At 47.3% G+C, this 23,436-nt stretch overlaps 1 protein-coding gene across 10 annotated transcripts in view; it reads right to left on the bottom strand.

The window, feature by feature from the left end:
- The window catches only part of ZFAND6 (zinc finger AN1-type containing 6), an 86,921-nt gene that overhangs the window by 31,585 nt on the left and 31,900 nt on the right, over positions 1-23,436 (bottom strand). For 7 of the 10 annotated variants that reach the window (XM_029065546.2, XM_029065543.2, XM_039912287.1 and 4 more), the window contains exon 2: positions 20,015-20,064. The exons of 1 other annotated variant lie outside the window; for it this stretch is intronic. The gene's annotated coding sequence lies outside the window, so the exon portion shown is untranslated. The remainder of the gene's footprint in view (positions 1-20,014; positions 20,065-23,436) is intronic. 2 more of the 10 variants (XM_029065549.2, XM_029065550.2) reach the window with 1 other exon arrangement.

Here is a 23,436-nt window from a genome sequence, read left to right as displayed (position 1 = left end):
AGAAAGAGATCTATTTTAACTTCCGCTTCTGACGCTTTGGTTTCGGAGCCCTTTGGCACAGAAGCGGCCCAGGCAGGGAGCGACCGCAAATGGCAGCTTCGACAGTAGGTGGTGGCATATGGTGCTGTCAAATGGCTGGCCTTCAAATGCATTTACAAAGAAAACCAAAGGGGGACGTTGAAACTTGAGCCACAGGGCTTCAGAAGTGAATTACAAGAAGGACTTCTACGCTACAGGCAGAACGAGCCGGTTGCCCAGTGTGTTGGATGGGCTGAGCCCCCTGGAGCATGTTTTGTTCCCATGCCTGATCGTGACTAATGATAGTAACAGTGATAATAGTAATGAGGATGGCATGAGTTAAGCGCTTGCTACCGGTCAAGCACTGTGCTAAGCACTGGGGTAGATACAAGTTAATCAGGTTGGGGACAGTCCCTGTCCCACATGGGACTCACAGTCTCATTCCCCATTTTACAGATGAGGGAGGCATGCAAGTGGAGTGACTTGCCCCAGCTCACACAGCGGACACGCAGCAGAGCTGGGATTAGAACCCAAGTCCTTCAGACTCCCTAGCCTGTGCTCTATCCACTAAGCCACGGACTAGACTGTAAGCTCACTGGCGGCAGGGAACTCATCTATTATACTGCTTGGTTGTACCCGCCCGAGTGCTTAGGACAGTGCCCTGCACACATTAAGTGCTCGATAAACACCACTGACGGTCAGGAGTCCCCAGCACCAAGAAGCCCGCAGAGAACAGATCTAGTTTCGTGGTGGCAGAACCGAGGGCGACTGATAAGGCTTTTGGGGCCACTACCGAGTAAACCCAGCCAACCTATTCACTGGATTTAACTCTGGCTTTTTCCTGCCGCTGACCTCTTGCTCCCGTCCTCCCTCCAGCTTGGAACTCCCCTTTCGCATCTGGCAAACCCCTGCTCCTCTCAGCAGCACAGACCTTCTCGAATTACATCTCCAGGAGGCCTTCACTGTTCAGTCTCATTTTCCCCCACCCACATACCCTCCCTTCACTGCCACTTTAGCACTTTCACTTCACCTACGTGAGTCGATCCTATTTACTGAATGGTTACTGTGTGCAGATCTTGTGAGAGCACAACTGAGCGATGTAACAGACACGTTCCCTGCCCACAACGAGCTTACGGTCTAGAGGGGGAGACAGACATTCATAGAGATAAAGTTACAGATACGAACGTAAGTACTGTGAGGCTGGGGGGTGGTTATGAATAAAGGGAGCAAGTTAGGATGACGGAGAAGGGAGAGGAAGAACCGGAGAAGGGGGCTCAGTCAGGGAAGGCCTCTTGGAGGTGATGGGCCTTCATTAAGGCTTTGAAGGTGGGGATTGGGGGGAAGAGCAATCGTCTGCCGGATGTGAAGAGGGAGGGCGTTTCAGGCCAGAAGCAGGACGTGGGTGAGGTCGGCGGTGAGATAGACAAGGTCGGGTACAGTGAGAAGGTTAGCACTAGAGAAGCCAAGTGAGCTAAGCACTCAGCTACTCACCATCCCCCTCTCCCCAGTAGCACCTAGGCACAAATCCTTAAATTCGGTAACTTCCCCCTTTTCTCTAGCATTCTTGCCCAAACCACCGTATAAGAAAACTCTTCTTATGACGATGTCCTAATGGGCAAACTCTGCCCCTTGGTTCACAAGGGTGCATAAATTTCTTCCAACACTGCAGCCCGCTATATTTCATCAGGCTTGCCAAGTCAGATGGTCGGCCCCTAATTCCCTAACCCGACTCTAGCTAAATGACGTACTGAAAACATATCTCCCGGCAGAACTGAGTACTCTGTGAAACTCCCCAAAACTAGCAGTAAATCACTTCAGTCACAGAGAAGGAGCAGCCAGATAAGGGTACAAATTTTTGGCAGTACAATGGTTTTCTTTTCCAGTACATACATGGAGTATAAAAAACTGCATCCTCTAATCTTTTCCAATTCTCTTTCATCAAGCACAAGTGAAATTTGTCATGGGGCCAAGAGCAGCGTTTGGATCAGTTTTAAAGGAGAGATACAAAGGAATTTAAAATGAATGATAAACTGATAGAAAGATTAGTCAGTCTTTGACTTCATACCAAACCAAGACCTAAGAATAAGAATCATTTTCATGTGGACAGTCATTTCAAGGTAAGGGAAACACAGCCAACTGCTACAGAGCTGAAAGAATCTTCCATCCATCTACCGTCACTAGCGCTTAGAACGGTGCTTGGAACAGAGTAAGTGCTTAATAAATACCATCACCATCATGAGCTATGCTGAAATCTCCCCACTCCAAAATAACCCACCAACCAGAGAAAAATAAAGACTGTCAAATCATGCTGACGTAAAGTGTGCAGTTCAGCAGGGAGGCAATCTTCCCTCACACAGTTGAGGCTGCTGTACAAACAGCTGTTCTGTATCTTGAGACAGACGATAGCTTCCTCACTTCCCTATTCTCATAAGCAACTACTTCAAGTTTCTCTTCTGTGCAATTAAGAAACATTTTAAAAACCAGGTTTTGTGTGTGTGTGTCTTTCAGTTTCTTTCCTGGAATACATTCAATACGAAACAATTGAGACGTTTTAAAACCCATTTGGAAGTTTCGAGCGGTGTCTACAATAGCACTTAGGGCCGCAAGAATCATCTGAAAGGGACCAAGAAAATGAAAATAAACTCTTCTCTGTCCCAATGTAGAATTCAGCTGTTTTTAGAAGAGGGATTTAGGGAGGTGGATGGGAGTGGAAAACCCCAACAACTGGCTCTCCTTCCTCATGCCCCTTTCTCTACCACTGATGAACAACAGTCTCTGTGGGTAGGGACCAAGGAGAGGGAAGGGGGCGCAGTAGAAATTCCCTCCCTAATTGTCCTATTTTCCCCCAAAAGTTTGTTAAAGTCAGCTCATCACATTAGGAGATCGTGGATGAGTGCAACTTCAATCCACAAGTGCCACTCTCCTAGGCCATTACTTCAGAACCATAATCTGTTAGCTACCTTGTCCATCTTGGCACAGCATATTCCCATTTATTCATTCATGCAATTGGATTTATTGAGCATTTTCTGCGTGCACAGCACTGTACTAAGCGCTTGGGTGAGTACAATACAACAATAAACAGACACGTTCCCTACCCACAAAGAGCTTACAGTCTACAGGTGGGGAGACAGGACATTAATATAAAGAAACGAATTACCGATTCATTCTTTCAATCATATTTATTGAGCGCTTATTGTGTGCAGAGCACTGTACTAAGCTCTTGGAAAGTACAATTCAGCGATAGAGACAATCCGTGTCCACAACGGGCTCACAGTCTAGAAGGGGGGAGACAGACATCAAAACAAGTAAACAAGTGTCAATATAAATAGAATTACAGATATATGCACATCAATAAAATAAATAGAATTATAAATATGTACATATATACACACACAAGTGCTGAGGGGCAGGGAAGGGGTAGCGCAAAGGGAGCGAGTGGGGGTGATGGGGCAGGAAGGGGATATGTATGTAAGTGCATTTGCACATATGTACGTAAGTGCTGTGGGGCTGGGAGGGGAGGGAAAAACAAATGGAGCAAGTCAGGGCAAGGCAGAAGGGAGAGGGAGAAGAGGAAAGGGGGACCTAGTCAGGGAAGGCCTCTTGGAGGAGATGGGCCTTCCATAAGGCTTTGAAGTGGGGGGGAAGAGTCGTTGTGTGTTGGATTTGAGGAGGGAAGATGCTCCAGGCCAGAGGCAGTACAAGGCAAGGGGTCGGTGGCGAGATAGATGAGATGGAGGCAAAGTGACTAGGTTGGCATCAGAGGGGCGAAGTGTGTGGGCTGGGTTGTAGCAGGAGAGTAGCAAGGTGAGGGAGGAGGGGGTAAGGTGATGGAGTGCTTTAAAGCCAATGATGAGGGGCTTTTGTTTGACGCGTAGGCAGATGGAAAACCACTGGAGTTTTGCGGGGGAGTCAGGTGACTAGTCCTGAGCGTTTCTGTAGAAAAATGATCTGGGCAGCAGAGTGAAATACGGACTGGAGATGGGGAGAGGCAGGAGGCTGGGAGGTCAGCAAGGAGGCTGATAATAATAATAATAATAATGTTGGTATTTGTTAAGCGCTCTCTGTGTGCAGAGCACTGTTCTAAGCGCTGGGGTAGATGCAGGGGAATCAGGTTGTCCCGCATGAGGCTCACAGTCTTAATCCCCATTTTACAGATGAGGTAACTGAGGCACAGAGAATTGAAGTGACTTGCCCACAGTCACACAGCTGACAAGTGGCAGAGCGGGGATTCGAACCCATGACCTCTGACTGCCAAACCCGTGATCCACTGAGCCACACTGGCTGATGCAGCAATCCAGGCGGGATACTACGAGTGACCGTATTTATGTGGTTACCAGTTTGGATAGAGACGAGAGGGCAGATTTTACCGATGTTGTGAAGGTGTGACTGACAGGATTTAGTTATGGATTGAATACATGGGTTGAATGAGAGAGAAGAGGCTAGAGTAACGCCAAGGTTACGGGCTTGGGAGACAGGAAGGGTGGTTGGTGATACCGTCTACAGTAACAGGAAAGTCACGGGAAGGACAGGGTTTGGGTGGGAAGACAAGGAGTTTTGTTTTGGACATGTTCAGCTTGAGGTGACGGGAGGACATCCAAGTAGAGATGTCTTGAAGGCAAGAGGAAATGCAAGATTGCAGAGAGGGAGGGAGATCAAGACTGGAGATGTAGATTTGGGTATCACCCGCACAGCGGTGGTAGTTGAAGCCATGGGAGTGAATGAGTTCTCCAAAGGAGTGGGTGTAGACAGAAAACAGAAGGGACCAGGGAAATGAACCTTTGGGGACCCTCCCCAACTTTGAAGGAGGAGCCCGTGATGGAGACAGACTGAACGGACAGAGAGATAAGAGGAGAACCAGGAGAGGACTGAGTCAGTGAAGCCAAGGTTGGGTAATGTTTCCAGGAGAAGGGGAGGGTCCAGTGCCGAAGGCAGCTGAGGGGTCCAAGAGGATCAGGAGGCAGTAGAGGCCACTGGGTTTGGTGGGAAGGAGATCACTGGGGACCTTTCAGAGGGCAGTTTCTGTGGAGTAAGAGAACGGAAGCCAGATTGGAGGGGGTGAAGGGGAGACTGGAGCAGAGGAATCTGAGACAGCAGGAGTAGACAACTCGCTCGAGGAGTTTGGACAGGAATGGTAGGAAGGAGATGAGGAGATAACTGGAGTGAGCCATGGGGTCAAGGGAGGGTTTTTTTTAGGATAGGAGAGAAATGGGCATGTTTGAAAGCAGTGGGGAAGAAGCCATTAGACAGTGAACAGTTGAAGATGGCAGGTAGGGAGGGGGCGAGAGTTTTGATATGGCGTGAAGGAAAGGGGTCATATGAGCAGGAGGAGACTGAGAGGAGGCAGAAGATCTCCTGTAGAGATACTGCTGGGAAGGATGGGGGAGTTGAAGAGGGGGCCGGAAGGGAGAGGGACTGAAGAGGGAAAGGGAACGTTTTAGGAATTTAGGACCCAAACACCCCAGCTACTAGAAGCTGGCACGCTGCATTCCGGAGTGACTCCTCTGCCGGATGAATCTGAATAAGCCACTTTTAAATACAGGTGTGAATTTTAGATAAAATGCCTCAAGACAATGATTTTCTTCTCAGGTGAATGAGGAAACCTCTTCCTATGATTCCTCTAAAGAGGTCTCACTCCTCTTTAGTCTGAATTAGTTGCAGTCCTCGGGAGTGACTGCCATTATGGGCGGGGAATGTTTCTGTTACACTGGTTGGTTGTCCTCTCCCAAGCATAACGGTCCGCCCATAGTAAGCACTCAAATCCCATGGACATTACATACTTGGATCGACCGAGGCAAACGCTTTCACGCGGGCACTGGAAAAGACACTTCATTTTCCTTGATTTTCACCTATACTATTATGAAATCCAAGTGAACGCAACCTCTTTTCTGGAGCTGGTTACAACACCCCCTCCTACCCCAGTCCTCGAGTATAGTACTTTATGCTGAATCATCTCACATACCAGCTGTGCCCAAACACAGAACTCCACTCCTACCACTCCAAAAGTTTATTCACGATCTAAATGGCTTGTGTGTACACACTCACGCATACGTCCACCACTGAAAGACCCTAACCAACCTCTCAGAAGAATATATTTTATCCTTAACGCGATAGTTTTACAAAAACATTACCCCTGAGAAGTCTCTTCAAATGCAGTTGTCCGTAGTGTCTGGTACTGATAACCTCCATGTACGGTGCTGATAGCCTGTGAGTTATGAGTATGAAATTGAGACTTTCTGAATGTTATACCCGAACGGAGATGTCCGTTTCTCATTTTGCGTTTCAAGTAAAAGGGGTGGGGGGATGGGGGGGGGAAACGAGTCACTGGGGGAGCGGTGGATATGAGGAGGTGGACGGCTTCAAGCATCTTAGTCAGTCAATAGTTTTCACTGCCCAACTAGCTCTCTTCCCCCCTTCAAAGCTCTGAGAGCTCAACTCCTCCAGGAGGCCTTCCCAGATTGAGTCCCCCTTTTCCTCTGCTCCTCCTCCCCTCCCCATCACCCCGACTCTCTCCCTCTGCTCTACTCCTTTTCCCGCCCCACAGCATTGCTGTATATTTGTATGTATTTATTATTCTATTTATTTTACTAATGATGTATATATATATATATATATATATATATATATCATTCTATTTTGGTGCTATTGATGTCTATCTACTTGTTTTGTTGTCTGTCTCCCCCTTCTAGACTGTGAGCCCACTGTTGGGTAGGGATTGTCTCTATCTGTTGCCTAACTGTACTTTCCAAGCGCTTAGTACAATGCTCTTCACATAGTTAGTGCTCAATAAATACAACTGGAATGAATGAATGAATGAATGAATGACAGCCTATGGCTTACGCAGCACGATATTAAAGGCTTGAAAGCTATCATTTCCTGGGATCTTTTCAAGCCCCACTGGAAACTGTCCTGTCAGAGATCTGGGAAGAGTGAGACTTGGGAACCAGCACCCACAGAGAATCGGGACGTTCTGCACAACAAAACTGTATTGTATGGGACTCTACGAAGTCAATCATTACACGACAGATGAGGTTCAGAGTACCCGATAACAGTGAATCTACTAACTCTTAAAATTCTGGAAAAGTTTACCTGAAGATGATTTCCGCTTAAGATACTTTTGACATGTTAAAAAAAAAAAAACCTAAGTAAAAATTGGAGACATTTCAACCTCAGGATTACAAGTACGACCCAATACAACCAATGCACGCATTTGCTAGATGAGGGAAACAAAAACCCTATGGCAAAAAGGATTAAGCTTTAGGCTTAATCACACCATTCACACTCAGAGCATGTCTGCAGGATTTAAAAGAGTGTTAGAGAATCATGATAGCTTGTTTAAATTACGGTACCTGTATATTTACGCCTACTATACGTCAAGCACTGTTCTAAGAGCTGAGGTATATACAAGTAAATCAGGTTGGACACAGTCCCTGATCCACATGGGGCTCACAGTATTAATTCCCATTCTCAGAATTCTCAGATGAGGGAACTGAGACCCAGAGAAGTAACTTGCTTTACAGTTAAGGGAGTCTGGCAAGTCCTGTTTTGAATGGAGAATGGCCCCAGCTGGAAAGGGACATAAGGGTGATGGCATTGGTCTCCTAATAATAATGATGGTACGTGTTAAGCGCTGCCTATGTGCCAAGCACTGTTCTAAATGCTGGGGCAGACACAAGGTTATCCCACATGGGACTGACAGACTCTTCCCCATTTTACAGAAGAGGTAACAGAGGCACAGAGAAGTTAAGTGGCTTGCCCAAGGTCACACAGCTGACGAATGGCAGAGCCGGGATTAGAATCCATGTCCTCTTACTCCCAAGCACGGGCTCTTGCCACTGAGCTACGGTCTGACCTGAGGATCCCCCATTCAGGCTAGGATCTGGGGAGCTCCACCCTGTGAAGATCCTACACCCTCAGTCTCCTGGCATCTTGGCTAAGGAGGCTGAACAGCTTTTAACTGCCTCTGACTGGAGAGCAGATGTGGATAGAGGATACTAGTGGGTAGAGCCCGGGGCCTGGGAGTCAGAAGGACCTAGTTTCTAATCCCCTTCCTTCCCTTGTCTGTGGTGTGACCTTGGGCAAGTCACTTCATTTCCTCTGGGCCCCCGTTCCCTCACCTGTAAAATGGGGATCAAGACTGCGAGCCCAAGGTGGGACAGGGCCTGTGTCTACCCTGATTTGCTTGTATCCGCCCCAGCGTTTAGTACAGTGTCTGGCACACAATAAGTGCTTAGCCAAAACCACAGTTATCAGTACTGTTAGGCAGGTGGCCAGAAGAGTGGTATCCCGGTTGTGGAAAAGGCATCAGTGCTGTTCGGCAAGCACGCTCTGCCTGTTTGGAAACGTTCCGTCCGTCCCAAATGGGGTCACAGGGGAAAGCGGGGGAGACCTGGAAAGCGTGTCCCCAAAAACTGCCTGCCTTGCCAGAACAGTGACCACTCAACCTCTCTGGGCAGCGGCATCCCCCTTGGAGTCACTGCCTGGCTGACCGTCATCTGACCCAATGTCTGTATTGACAGTGGGAACCTGGGGCGTATCAAACCAACAGGACAGTTCAAGGCTAACCGGCTGAAGAATGCAGCCTCCCGCGAAGAGCTCGGCGGGAACACGAGAAGCACGCGACCTCATCCCACGTAAACGGCAAAAGGGGATTTCTTCACCTCGCTAGGGACCGGTCAGCCACGGGCATTCTGAGCTAGGTGAGTCAAAGCCACCGAGACTGGCTCGGTGAGAATGACTCCGATGCCTGGACTACGGGTAGCAAAACAAGCCCTATGTCAACACCTCCCCGCCCCCCTTTTTTTTTTGGCAATTCTTAGACCTAACGAAAGAGTCTTATAAAAGTGTATCTGGTGTCATCCACATTTAGCTGCAGGACATGCAGCAGAAGCACAAGTGGAGGTTGTATCTTAATCACGGAATTCAGCAACCTAAGTAACACAACATCAAATCAAGAGTATTTATTGAGCACCTACTGTGTAAAGAACACTGTACCAAGCAAAAGTTCAATCACTTCATTCACTCAATCGTGGCGCTTACTGTGTGCAAAGCACCGTACTAACACTTGGGAGAGTACAATATAACAATAAATATACTCCCTAATCACATATTACCATCCTCTAGACTGTAAGCTTGTTGTGGACAGAGAATGTGTCTTTTTACTGTTGTATCGTACTCTCCCGAGCAGTTAGTACAGTGCTCTGCACACAGGAAGCGCTCAATAAATATGACTGAATGAATTTATTGAGCGTTTACTGTGTGCAAAGCACTTTACTAAGCCCTTGGGAGAGTACAATACAACAGAGTTAATAATAATAATGTTGGTATTTGTTAAGCGCTTACTATGTGCCGAGCACTGTTCTAAGCGCTGGGGTAGACAAAGGGGAATCAGGTTGTCCCACGTGGGGCTCACAGTCTTAATCCCCATTTTACAGATGAGGGAACTGAGGCACAGAGAAGTTAAGTGACTCGCCCACAGTCACACAGCCGACAAGTGGCAGAGCTGGGATTCGAACTCATGAGCCCTGACTCCAAAGCCCGTGCTCTTTCCACTGAGCCACGCTGCTTCTCCAACAAGATAGGTTCCCTGCCCACAATGAGCTTGCTGTCTAGAGATTTAATGAGCACTTACCATGTACAGAACACTGTACTAAGCACTTGGGAAAGTATAATATAACAGGGTTGGCAATAACGATAATAAAAATAATGGTGTTTGTTAAGCGCTATCTGTCAAGCACTGTTCTAAGCACCGGGGTAGATACAAACTAATCAGTTTGGACACAGTCCCTGTCCCTTGGGAGGCTCACAGTCTTAACCCCCATTTTACAGATGGAGGGAACTCAGGCACAGAGTAGTGAAGTGACTAGCCCAAGATCACACAGCAGAAAAGTGGCAGAGCCGGGATTAAAACCCAGGTCCTTCTGACTCCTAGGCCTGTGCTCTATCCACTAGGTCAGGCTGCTTCTCAGCATGATAGACACATTCCCTGCCTACAGCGGGCTTGCAGTCTAGAAGGGAAGAGACAAAAGTATACATAATTACAGATATGTTGGTAAGTGCCGTGAGGCTGAGGGAGGCGTTAGTAAAGGGTAAAAATTCAAGTGCCAAAGTTGTAGGAGACACAATCCCTACTCACAATTTAACGGAGGAGATGAGTCAAATAAATAAATGGCATGTCCTGAGTGCTGACTGGTTCCCGAGCCCTATCCTAGGTGCTTGGGGAGAAGCAGGGTGGCCTAGCAGAGAGAACACGAGCCTGGATGTCAGAAGGACCTGGGTTCTTATCCGGGCTCTGCCACTTGTCTGCTGTGTGACTTTGGGCAAGTCACTTCAGTTCTCTGTGACTCAGTTCCTCCACTGTAAAATGGGCATAGCTGTTCTCCCTCTTAGACTGTGAGCCCTGTGGGATAGGGACTGTGTCCAAACTGGGGCAAGTCACTTCCCTTCTCTTTGCCTCAGTTGCCAAGTCTGTAAAATGGGGATTAAGACTGGAAGCCCCATGTGGGACAGAGCCTGAGCACTTACTGAGTGCAGAGCACTGTGCTAAGCACTTGGGAGTGTACAATATTAGACTGTGAGCCCACTGTTGGGCAGGGATTGCCTCTATCTGTTGCCGAACTGTACGTTCCAAGAGCTTAGTACAGTGCTCTGCACACAGTAAGCGCCCAATAAATGTGATTGAATGAATGAATAACAGACACATTCCCTGGCTGCAATGAGCTTCCAGTCTAGAGGACTCAAAGCAGAAGGGCTTTATCTATGAGGACTGTAAGCTCAACATCTCTATCAACTCTGCTGTACTGTACTCAACCAAGCTCTTACTACAGGGCTAATCACACAGTAAAAACACGCCATAAATACCAGTGATGAGGAGGAGGAGGAGGAGGAGGAGGAGGAAGAGCTCTGGCAGATCTGAAGCGGGAGGGAGTTCCAAGCAGGAAAAAGGCATAGACCAGGGGTCACAAGTGGGAGAATTGAGAAATACGCTTAGTGAGGTGAGTTGGGGAGGAGCTGGGAGTGAAAATTGAGATGGAGTAGGACAAGAGTGGATAGTATGAAGGAGTTCCTTAAAGCCCATGGTCAGGAATTTCTGTTTGATGTCTAGAGGAAAGGATAACCAACTGAAAAATTCTGAGGTGTCGATGACTCAAGCGACAGAGTGAAGTAAAGGCGGGAGATGGGAGAGAAGAGGAGGGAGAGAAATCAGTAAGGAGACATACAGTTGAGATGTGATGAACGCTTTTGTCAGAATGGTGGCTGTTTGGATGGAGAGAAAGGGGAAGATCTGGAAAATATTCTGGAGGATGAGCCAACAGGATTTAGCAACAGCCTGAAGGTGGGAGTAGAAAGAGAGCGGGAAATTGAGGATAATGTCAAAATTGCAGAGTCAAAGAGGAGAGTGCTGTTGTCGACTGGATTGGAAAAGTTAGGAGGAAAGGATTCAAAAGGGAAGGTGTGGAGTTTGGTCTTACCTGCACTGAACTTTAGGTGCTGGGAGAATACCCAAGTGACAGCAAAGAGAAACACAAGATTGCAGAAAGAGAGAGGTTGTGGCTAGTAAGATAGGTGGTCTGCCCATAGTTGGGAGCTGAAAGCAGAATCCGTGGGAGCAAATACACAAATAAGGATTAAGGGGCCCATAACAAAGCCCTAGGGGGATAGATGAAGTAGAAAATCCACAAGTCCTTTAGGAGATGGCCATTTAGAGTTGAGTAATAAAGGGTCATCAAGACTTTTTTTTTTTTTTTTTTAGGTATTTGTTAAGCACTTACTATGTGCCAAGCACTAGGGGAGATAAAGAAGAGCAGGTTGAACAAAGTCCCTGTCCCAGATGGAGTTTACAGTCTTATTCCCTATTTTATAGAGGAAGTAAAATGTCTTCAAAGCCTTACTGAAGGCCTATCTTCTCCAAGAAGCCTTCCCTGAGCCCTCCTTTCCTCTTCTCCCACTCCTTTCTGTGTCACCCTGACTCGCTTCCTTCATTCATCGCCCCTCTCAGCTCCACAGCACTTGCGTATATATCTGTAATTATTTATGTATATTAATATCTGTCTCCCCCTCTAGACAGTCTCGATGTGGACAGCCAATATGTCTGCTTATTGCCATGTTGTACTCTTCCTTCAGTTTAGTACCGAACTTTGCACACAGTATGCGTTCAATAAATACGACTGAATTTTAGAGATGAGGTAACTGAGGCCCAGAGAAGTGAAGTAACTTGTTCAAGGTCACACAGCAGACAAGTGGAAGAAATGGAATGAGATCCCAGGCCCTTCTGACACCCACGCTCTATCCACTAGGCCACGCAGTGCTGGATACCTGAGGGGGCTTCCACGGAAGCCCATCCAGCTAGGAGTCCTTCATTCAATCGCATTTCTTGAGCACTCACTGTATGCAGAGCACTGTACTCAGCACTTTGGGGAGTACAACAGAACAATAAACAGACACATTCCCTGCCCACGACGACTTTACAGTCTAAAGGGGGACACCTCGAGCAGCTATTCCAGCATGATCCATCATCCACACTTAATATCAGTGAAGCAGTGCACTAATGAGGCTCATTAGCAAGGAGACTGGCCGGGCTCATTATGTCACTGCTCCGAAGGGCAGGCCTGGTGAGGAGGCGACAGCGGGTGCTATGTAGCTAACTGGGGCATACACAAGATGATGGGCAGAAAAAGGGTTTTAAAGAGAGAATGAGGTACAATAACAATTTGGTAGGCGTCCAGCATGGAACGGGGGGTTATTCTCTGAGCAGAGATTTCAGAAAGATGAGAGGCAGTGTGGCCTAGGGGACAGAGCACAGGCCTGGGAGTGTGACTCTGAGCAAGTGTGGACCTGTTACCTCATAGGCAAAACGGGGATTAAGACTGTAAACCCTATGTGGGACAGGGACCATGTCTGACCTGATCTGCTTGTAGCTACCCCAGCACTTAGAATGGTTCCTGGCACACGGTAAGGGCTTAACAAAGACGACAAAAAGTAAAAAAAAGATTGGGAGACCAAGAGGCAGATTTAAATGCATGTACTGAAGTTGCAAGTGCATCAGTGTGGAAAAGGAAAATCTTTATATGCACACAAGGGTGGTGCTTCAGCCACACATAGGTCTTTCAATTCACACCCAAACACCTGGATAAATTCTCCCTCTCTACCTCCTCGAATTCCCTGTCGTTCCCCCCCCCGCCACTTCCCCATCCCTTGTCCCTAATGACCTGGCTATCTACTTTAGTGGAAAAATTAAAACACCTCTTTCATCCTTCCCTCCCTCTTTTTCTTCAACTCGCCCATTCTACCCAGCCATATATATTTCTCGAGGAGATCTCCTGTCTCCTCTCATAATCCACCCCTTCCACCCGTGCATCCGACCCCATTCCTTCGCACTTTATCAAAACACCTGCCCCCTCCCTTCCTCCCTCCCGACCGTCATCTTCAACTGTTCCCTCTCCAACGGCTTCTTTCCCATTGCTTTTGAATACCCTGTCTCCTCTAACCTACTCACCCCACTCTGACCTTACGCTCCCTCCAGTTATCACCCCATCTCCCTCCTACCATTCCTCTCCAAACTCCTTGAGCGAATTGTCTACCCCCGCTGTCTCAATTTCCCTTCCTCCGATTCTCTCGAGCCCCTCCACTCCGGCTTCCGTCCCCATCCCTCTGCCAACACCACCCTCTCAAAGCTCACCGATGATCTTCCTGCCAAATCCGACAAGCTTTAGTTCATCCTCCTCGACCCCCCAGCTGCCTCAGACCCTGCGGACCACCCCCTTGCTCCCGGAAACCTTATCCAACCTTGGCTTCGCTGATGCCATCCTCTCCTGGTTCTTTTCCTATCTCTCTGGTTGCTCATTCTCACTCTCTTTCGCGGGCTCCTCCTCTGTCTCCCACCCCCTAAATGTGGGAGTCCCTCAAGGTTCACTTGAGGGTTCCCCTTCTATTCTCCATCTATACCCACTCCCTTGATGGGTGATCTAGATGGGAGGGTACAACCTACCCGAATTGGTGGACATGCTTCCTGTCCCTACAGTCTAGAGGACTTCACCAACGGGTCTCCAGATGACTACTGCTGCATCTGCATAAAAGTTTTACGTGAACATTTTGTTTCCACAAGTATTTTTTGAATAAATGAGTGAAACTGCCCCCTTCAGAAAAAGCCTCCCAATCTCTCACACCCTCCTTCTCTCCGCATCCACCTGCCTTTCCAGTAGTAATCGCTTAAGTATTTAAGAGACACCTAACCTGGAATGAGATAAACAGTCCCCGTTTGCTTCTTGGGCCACACCATTTATACACACTATTAATTTTCAAAGGGCCTGGGAGACAAATTTCAGCTTGATGGTTACTTCATCTCTACGTCGATGCTAAAACACCACTATGCCTCTTTAGAAAAGTCGGAATCCCTAAAGCACTAAATTCCACAAAAACGCCTTGCTTACTTTTTTTTTAAATGGTATTTATTAAGCTCTATGTGCCTGAGCACTGGGGTAGATACAATGTAATCGGGTTGCACACAGACATCCTAACTCCCCTTTTACAGATGAAGTAACTGAGGCACAGAGAAGTGACTTACCCAAGGTCACACAGCAGACAAGTCACAGAGCCGGGATTAGAACCCACGACCTGTGACTCCCAAGCCCCTGCTCTTTCCACTAAGCCACACTACTTTTATATGGGACTGAATTCAGAATGAATGCTTTCTGGACTCTGTTCCCAAGTACCGCTAACCTGCTGGAGGGACCTTCATTTCATCTTTAATGAATTCTGGATCCTCTCCTTAAGACCAAGGTTAAGTTAGTTGATCTCTAAATGGCTGCTTGATAATAAAGCGGACTGCCTGAGAACACGAAATCTCACCAGAGGGATTTGGGTGGCATCACCAGAAGTTCACGAGGGTGAGGCTGTGTAAGTCCTCAGTGGAACAATATCATAATTGGCTAGGCAGTTTACAATGATGAAGAAGCAACTGGGGACAATCACGAACGCTGATAATCACAGGTCCGGGGTCTTCTAAATGAGTGTCAAGAACATGGTCACCTATTTGGCTGCCTTATATTACCAATCTACCAGTTTACGTGGCACGAGCAGAAGCCTATCAGTCAAGCTACAGTATTTCTTGAGCCCCTATTGTGTGCAGAGCACTGTGCTAAGCACTTGGGAGAGTACAAGTTGGTAAACGCGCTCCCTGCCCACAGGGAGCTTGACCTCCTGGGTTGTTTCCAGTTCTGCAGTGTGGCCTTGTGGATAGAGCAAGGGCGTGGGACTCAGAAGGACCTGGGTTCTAATCCACTTGTCTACTCTGTGACCCTGGGCAAGTCACTTCCTTTCTTTGGTGCCTCAATTCCCTCATCTATAAAATGGGAATTAAGACTGTGAGCCCTATGTAGGTCAGGGACTGTATCCAACCCTATTCTCTTTCATCTATCCCAGCACTTAGAACAGTACCTATCCCACTGCAAGCGCTTAGCAAATGCCACAATTATTATTATTATTCTGTTATTTTCAAACGGTTGACAAATCATTTCAATCCTGCTACCATCCTCAACGAGTTGTGAAGACTGATGAGGAAGCAGGCAGGTTCTCAGAGAAAGGTAGCTCCTTACAGTTCAACTGAAGGGGGGAGGGAGGGAATAAAAACCCAACCTTTATTAGTTCTAAATGAATGATAAGGGGTCATGTTTTCACCCACATGTGTATAATGAGAAACAACACACTTTGAGAAATTGGGTTTAAATTTTAACCTTACCCTGGGGGGTCTTTTTCAGCGTTTGTTTACCCTCTCCAAGCCCTAAGAAGATTCCATTTTATGTTTTTCCTACTGATTATAAACACTGACCCAAAAGGTGAAGCAGCGAGGCATAGAGGAAAGAGCACTGGCTTGGGAGTCAGAGGATGTGGGTTCTAATCCCAGCTCTGCCACTTGTCTGCTGTGTGACCTTGAGCAAGTCACTCTGTTGGGCAAGTTCTCTGTGCTTCAGTTACCTCATCTGTAAAATGGGGCTTTAAGACTGTGAGCACCATTTGGGTCAACCTGATTAGCCTGATTTACCCCAGTGCTTAGAACAACTGGGGACAATCACATACGCTGATAATCATAGGTCCGGGGTCTTCTGAATGAGCGTCAATAACACGGTCACCTATTTAGCTGCCTTATATTACCAATCTACCAGTTTACGTGTTCTGAGCAGACGCCTATTGGTCAAGCTACAGTATTTCTTGAGCCCTTAAGGGTAACACTTGTGCTTAAATACCACAATTATTATTACTGATCCACTGGGATAAGGGGAAACCTACATTTTTCAGCTTTTTTCTATCTTTAATTTCTTCCTCTAACCTGAAGATATGATCTAACGCCTTCCCTTCAGCCCTATAATAGTAGCATCTTGTCAAAAGCATGCTTCATTATTTAAGAAGTCCTTGATTGCAAAAGTATGATCTCTGACAGAGCTTAAAAGGAAGGGCGGACCAAATTTCTTACCAAAGTTTTCCTACCCGGGACTCAAGCATTCCCCAACTCCACAGCCTCTACCATTCCAATTCCTACAAGCAAAACCTAGGTCTCCCTTCATTTCTCTCTCAGCAGAAATTCCAGGTCTGCTTCCAGAGTTAGGTTTCTCTTCTCCTGCATATCAACTACCCACAAGTGTGACCTTGGGCAAACCACTTCACTTCTCCGGGCCTCAGTTCTCCCGTCTGTAAAATGGGGATTAAGACCGTGAGCCCTATGTGGGCCAGGGACTGTATCCAAGCTGATTAATTTTTATCTACCTCAGTGCTTAGAACAGAATAGTAAGCGCTTAACAAAAGCCACAATTATTATTATTATTACATGTGCACCTTGACTAACCCCCAGGCCACTTCCAACACCCAAACGTTTGCACCTGAACCCACCCACCCACACACACCCTCTTAACTGAGTTGGCCAGCATCAACACTTCAAGCTCCACATACACACACACCCCTTAACTGAGTTGGCCAACACTGACACCCCTCTACGTGAAGCAGACTGAGGAACTCACACCCACAGAGGAACTATATTTGGTCTTTAATTAAAATCCAAACAAGCACTTCGAACCTACTAAAGGAGTGGAGAGAGCATAGGCCTGGGCATTAGAAGGACCTGGGTTCTAATCTTGGCTCCGCCACTTGTCTACTGTTTGACCTTGGACAAGTCAGTGCCTCAAATTACTCATCTGTAAAATGGGGATTAAGACTGGGAGCCCTATGGGGGACATGGACTGCATCCAATATGATTATTTTATATCTACCCCAGTGCTTACCATAATGTCTGGCATACAGTAACTGCTTAAATACCATTAAAAATAAATAAAAAAACCTCTCATCCATGGCAATGAAGAGGCAGGGAAGGCAGGAGTAAAACAACTCCCCCTCCCTGCTCCAAAACACTAAAGTATCTATATATAAACGACTTCTACTAACTTCTGTCTTCTCCTTTAGACTGTAAGCTCATTGTGGGCAGGGAACGTGTCTTTTCATTGTTCTATTCTCCCAAGCATTTAGTACAGTACTCTACACACAGTAAATGCTCAAGCGATATGATTGAATGAATATTCTAAAATTCCCATTGAGGTATCTCAGCAGTTCCTAACCTATTAAGCTTCTCAACCGAGCATCTGACGAAGAGAAAATTTCCTTTTTTAAACCTTGGATGGAAATGCTAGTCTAAGGGAAAATGGACAACAGGCGGCATGAGGAATTGGGGGGTGAGGGGGGAAGGAAATAGCTAAAATCAGGTAATCCACCAACCGCCTTCAGTACCAAGGGGACAGAGAATTGTCCTCCACACAAAGAGTTCGGCTCGGAAAACGCAACGGTAATACAAGACGTGTTTTCTGCCTCTGAGAAACTTGCTATTTACCCGCTTAATCAAGAGCTCCTTGGGGTCAAAGCTCAAAGAAACAGTAAAGAACCTGAGGGAAGCACTGACAACTCCATTTAGGGAGTCGAGGCATTTGCGACACTTTTCCCAAATTAGCGAACATGACATACGAGTGTTTGCACATCCCTACGGTGAGGAAGGGTGAGGTCAGGAAACAGCATGACACAAACAAGTTTCTGAGGACGGCTGAGGTAGAAATCAAGTCACCAGAAGACAAATTTAAAGACCTCCTTTGCACAGAGGAGGGTGTGGGGGTTGATTTTTTCATTCTTCCATCTTCTAGCTGAAACCACACTTTCGGGCGAATTACTGGAGCTAACGCTCTCAACTTCTGGATGTGAGGAGAGTTCACACCCAGGATGAGATATGGTGCAAAAATAATTCTGAGGGGCCTCACCGGTTCTGTTCATAAGAGATAAGAGAGGGCCTGCCTGATAAAGAGTGAGGGCTACCAAATGAACCAACTTCATGCCCACGTTCCATATTTATTGAGCACTTGCTGGGTACAGAGAATTCAAAACCCTTGCACTTATCCACCGTAGCTTACAACTGAAAGGTAGGGTCGGGCAGTCACATATTTTATACATCCTTTGGGTATGTATAAATGGTATTTATTGAGCTCTTACTGTATGTGGTGCACTGTACTAAACTCTTGGGAGAGGACAATATGACAAAGTTGGTAGACATGTTTCCTGTTCACAAACAGCTTCCTTGGGAGAAGGGAAAATACTGAAACTATGGGAACAGCAAAAAGAAATGGAGAAAGTGAAAAAAAAAAAAACCCGCGTGCCCAACAAACTAAATGGAATAAAGAACATCTCGATATACCTCCATATGGATGCCCTTATTGGTGCTTTGAACGCATTATGGCAAAAATATGTCTTTCCTCTTCGATGTCCCTATCACGGAGACACGGTGACCTCCATCCTCCCTGTCCAAGAGAGTCACCACATTCACACTCTCTCGAAACCCTGCTGGATTTCTCCAGATCTGCTTCACTTTCTCCGGACTTGGACTTCAAGGCTCTCCTCCAAACTGCTGTGCCTTAAACATCCGCTCTTCTCATTTTTCTCCAAAACCTTTCAGTCTATGTCTCTCCACTCCTCAAGCCCCTCCAGTGGTTGCCCTTCGACCCCTACATTACAGAGAAACTCCCCACCGGCGGCTTTAAAGCACTTAATCGCCTTGCTCCCTCCTACCTTACCTTACTAGGACAAACCAGCCCCTTTGCTCTTCTCGCCCCAGCCTATTCACCGTACCTCGATCTCGTCTATCTCGCCGCCGACCTCTCACCCACGTCCTGTCTCTGCCTTGAAACGCCCTCCCTCCTCATATCCTACAGACGATCTCTCTCCTCACCTTCAAAGGTTTATTAAAAGCACATCTCCTCCAAGAGGCCTTCCCAGACTATGCCCCGCTTTTCCTGATCTCCCACTCCCTTCTGCGCCGCTCTGACTTGCTCCCTTTGCTCTTCCCCCACAGCACTTATAAAATATATGTAATTTTATTTCTTTGTATTGATGTCTGTTCATTTGTATCGATGCCTGCCTCCCCACCTCTAGATCGTGAGCTCGTCGAGGGTAGGGACTGTCACTCTTTATTGTTGTATTTTACTTTCCCAAGCGCTTAGTAAGCACTTAATGAATACGATTAAATGAATGAATCTGCCTCCCCCTCTAGACGGTAAGTTTCCTATAGGCAGGGAACATGTCTACCAACTCTGGGATACTTAAAGAAGCAGCGTGGCTTAGTGGAGAGAGCCTGGGTTTCAAAGTCAGAGGAAGTGGGTTCTAATCCTAGCTCCGCCACTTGTCAGCTGCGTGACTTTGGGCAAGTCACTTAATTTCTCTGCGCCTCAGTTACCTCATCTGTAAAATGGGGATTAAGACTGGGAGCCCCATGTGGGACAACCTGATAGCCTTGTATCTATCCCAGTGCTTAGAATAGTGCTTGGCACACAGTAAGCGTTTAACAAATATCATTATTATTATATTCTTTTAAGTGCTTAATAGAGTGTTCTGCACACGCTAAGTGCTTAGTAAATTTGACTGATTCCCCTGTTACCCTCTAGTTTGCACTCTTTTCTCCTCCCACGGGAATATTACTTACTGTTGACGCTCCGTCTCTCCGTGCAGAGATTCCACAGTCGTCCTCCTGTCCTGGGAAGATTTTTCTCATTAGCTTATTTCATCCTCCTCTTCAGTACCACATCCCCCCCTTCACCTCAACACCCCTCCCCAGCAGCCCTTTAGTGCATTGATTTCCCTCCCTGCCCCATCTTTCAATCATCCCCCTAGAGTGTAAGCTCGTTATGGGTAGGGAACGTGTCTAATTTTGCTGCACCATACTCTTCCAAGTGCTTAGTACAGTGTTCTGCACATAGCAAGTGCTCAAGAAATACCACTGATTGATTGGTTCCAATTCCCTAAGGGTCCACACTATCTACCAGGAATTCCAATTCAGTGGTTAGTTTTTTAGACTCTGGCAGAAGATGCCTTTGCCCGTTGTGATTTTGCTTTTTGGGGGATTTCAACACCTGCAACTATCTATGGTTGATCAGTAGTCTAATCCACCCTCCTTGTTCATGCCCCAGAGAAAGAGTTCAGGGGTCCTCCTTTATGAAGAGGTAAAAGATGGGGGCATTTCCACCGTTTGGAGGCAATGTAGGGGTGAGATGGAGCCAGAAAGATTCTAAGGTCTGATGTGACCTTGGGCAAGTCACTTCACCTCTCCAGGCCTCAGTTCCCTTATCGGCAAAATGGGGATGAAGAGTAGGAGACTCGTGCGGGACAGAGACCGGGGCCAACTTGATTAGCTTCTATCTCCCCCAGCGGTTAGCATAGTGCCTGTCTATGATTATAGTAAGCGCATAATACTATAGTGATTATAGTAAGCGCATAATAAATAATAATATAAAAACACCACCACAGATGTAGAGGGGTCCTTGAGAGAGTGGTGGTCTACAAAACGCCGTCTTTTTTCAGCCTTAATATCAAATAGAGTCCCAAGCACGTTCTAAAACCAGCTTCTAGAGCTTGACTTTTCTGGGTTGCACTTAGGAAGAACCTGGATGACAGCGGGACACTTGGGCAGCTTGTGTCGTGAGTTCGAGTGGAAGGGACAGCGTCACAGCCAAAGGCATACAAGCAGAGATTCGTTCGCTCGAACCGCTAGGACGTACAGTCCTCGAGGGCAAGGATCGATTTTACTAATTCACTTGCTCTCCCCAAGCGCCTAGTACAGTGCTCTGTCACAAGGCCCTCAATTAATGCTAACAGCTAATTAATCGATTGATCGAGGGACTGCAAGCAGAGAGGACAGAAAAATGGATATTGTGGAAAAACCTCAGATGGAAAGACTGCCCGCTGGTAGACAAGCTCAGCTACCTGAAATCTGCATGATGAGCAACGATCTTTCTGGGCAACGAATTGAGAGGGAGTGTGGCCTAGCGATAAGAGCAGGAGCCTGGTTGCCCGGGGACCTGGGTTCTAATGCCGGTTCCACCATTTACCTACGTGTGACCTATAGGCAGGTTACTTCATTGCTCCGTGCCTCAGTCACCTCATCTGTAAAATGGGGGTTACGACTGTAGGCCCCATGTGGGACAGGGACTATGTTCAACCTGATTATCCAACTCGAGAAGCAGCATGGCACAGTGGAAAGAGCACATGCTTGGGAGTCAGAGGTCACGGTTTCTAATCCCAGCTTGGCCAGTGATCAGTTGTGTGACTTTGGGCAAATCACTTAACTTCTCTGTGCCTCAGTTCCCTCATCTGTAAAATGGGGATTAAGACTGTGAGCCCCACGTGGGACAACCTGATTCCCCTATGTCTACCCCAGTGCTTAGAACAGTGCTCGGCACATAGTAAGCGCTTAACAAATACCAACATTATTATTATTAACAGTGCTTGGCACAAGCTAAGTTCTTAACAAACACCATTATGATTACTGGGAAAGAGGAATCCTGGTCCTAGCTCAGATTGAAATTGGGCATCGATCAATCCGTGGCAGCTACTGAGCACGGAGCACTGAGCCAAACGCTTGGGAGAGTCCAATCCAACAGAATTAGCAGGCACGTTCCCTGCCCGGGAGGAGTTTACAGTCTAGACAAGCAGCGTGGTTTAGTGGAAAGAGCCTGGGCTTGGGAGTCAGAAGTTGTGGGTTCTAATCTCCGCCACTTGTCTGCTGTGTGACAAGTCACTGTACTTCTCTGTGCCTCAGTTACCTCATCTGTATAATAGGGATTGAAACTGTGGGCCCCACATGGGACAACCTGATCACCTTATATCCCCCTAGCGATTAGAACAGTGCTTTGCACATAGTAAGCGCTTAACAAATGCCATCATTAGAAGATCAGGGGCACTGATTGACTGAAAGGGGAGAGAAATCATGTGCTCCTACATGTACTGGGCCTGTGACCTTTTCTGAGTCGCTGGCTGGGTTAAACCTACTATTCCGCTCGCCTTGCTGTTTCTCCCTCCGGGAGAGTGACCGCAGGTCCAAAGTCCCTGAGGACCACTGCAAGTTACAGAAACGCCGCACTTTGAACCAGACTAGGCACATAAGGCAGCTAGGCGCATCTTAACCAGCCCAGAGCTATGCATCGATGGGTGCAGAGCACGACAAATTGCCCCAGCTCATTCTCCTCTTTAAAAATTGCTTAGCTGCCATACAATTAGTGATAGTAACTCACCTCCCCAGGCTTACTGGCGCTTACCAGGCACCGTATTGAACGCTGAGAGTAGACGCAAGATACTCAGGTTGGACACAGCCCCTGTCCCACAACAGGGTTCACCGTCTCATGCCTTATTTTACCCCTGGGGTAACTGAAGACCCAGAGAAGTGAAGTGACCGGCCCAAGGTCGCACAGCAGACGAGTGGCAGAGCAGGGATTAGAAGATCCTCTGACTCCCAAGCCCGAGCTCTATCCACGCTGTTTCTTACTGTTCCGGAATTCTGTAAGCACCATCCTATCCCCGACCTCAATGTTTCTCTGGGCCCTGGGTGCAAGCAGGGATTACGTACATCTCCTAAGCCCAGGGTGGCAGTAACTGGGCAAGAGGTTGGAGGAAGCAAGGCCCCACAGGGCCTCTCTTTGCACGGAGAAGGGCCCATTCTGATTGGGCTGAGCCCAGAGAGGTTCCGGAGCGGTTCTGGGCCGGCCCGCCGCAATCAACAGCTTGGGGGACTGGGGAAGACAGTGGAGGAAAATTCCAAATATTCCCAATTTCCAAAATTGAGGTTTCCCTTTGACTGCTCAGCTGTTTTTACAGAAGCCACTGGCCTTCCCTCACCCCCAGTGACCTTGTCCTCTATACAGCTGGTAAGATAGAAGCCGTGAGGGGTACACGCCCAACAATCCCCCTCTCTTACCACCCCCTGCATCTATTATCACCTCCCCTCTCCCCTCCTTCCCAGCTGTCTCTCAAAAGATCTCTTGCTCTTTAACTCAACCCCCACCACCTCTGCCGATGGTCCTATTCCCTCATCTTAAAAACACTTGTTTCCGCTCTCTTCCCATCCCTATCACT

Source organism: Ornithorhynchus anatinus, chromosome 5 (assembly GCF_004115215.2).
Source record: "Ornithorhynchus anatinus isolate Pmale09 chromosome 5, mOrnAna1.pri.v4, whole genome shotgun sequence".
NCBI lineage: Eukaryota > Metazoa > Chordata > Mammalia > Monotremata > Ornithorhynchidae > Ornithorhynchus > Ornithorhynchus anatinus.
The sequence above is the reverse complement of the archived record's forward strand: the minus strand, read 5'-3'. Positions and strand labels throughout refer to the sequence as shown.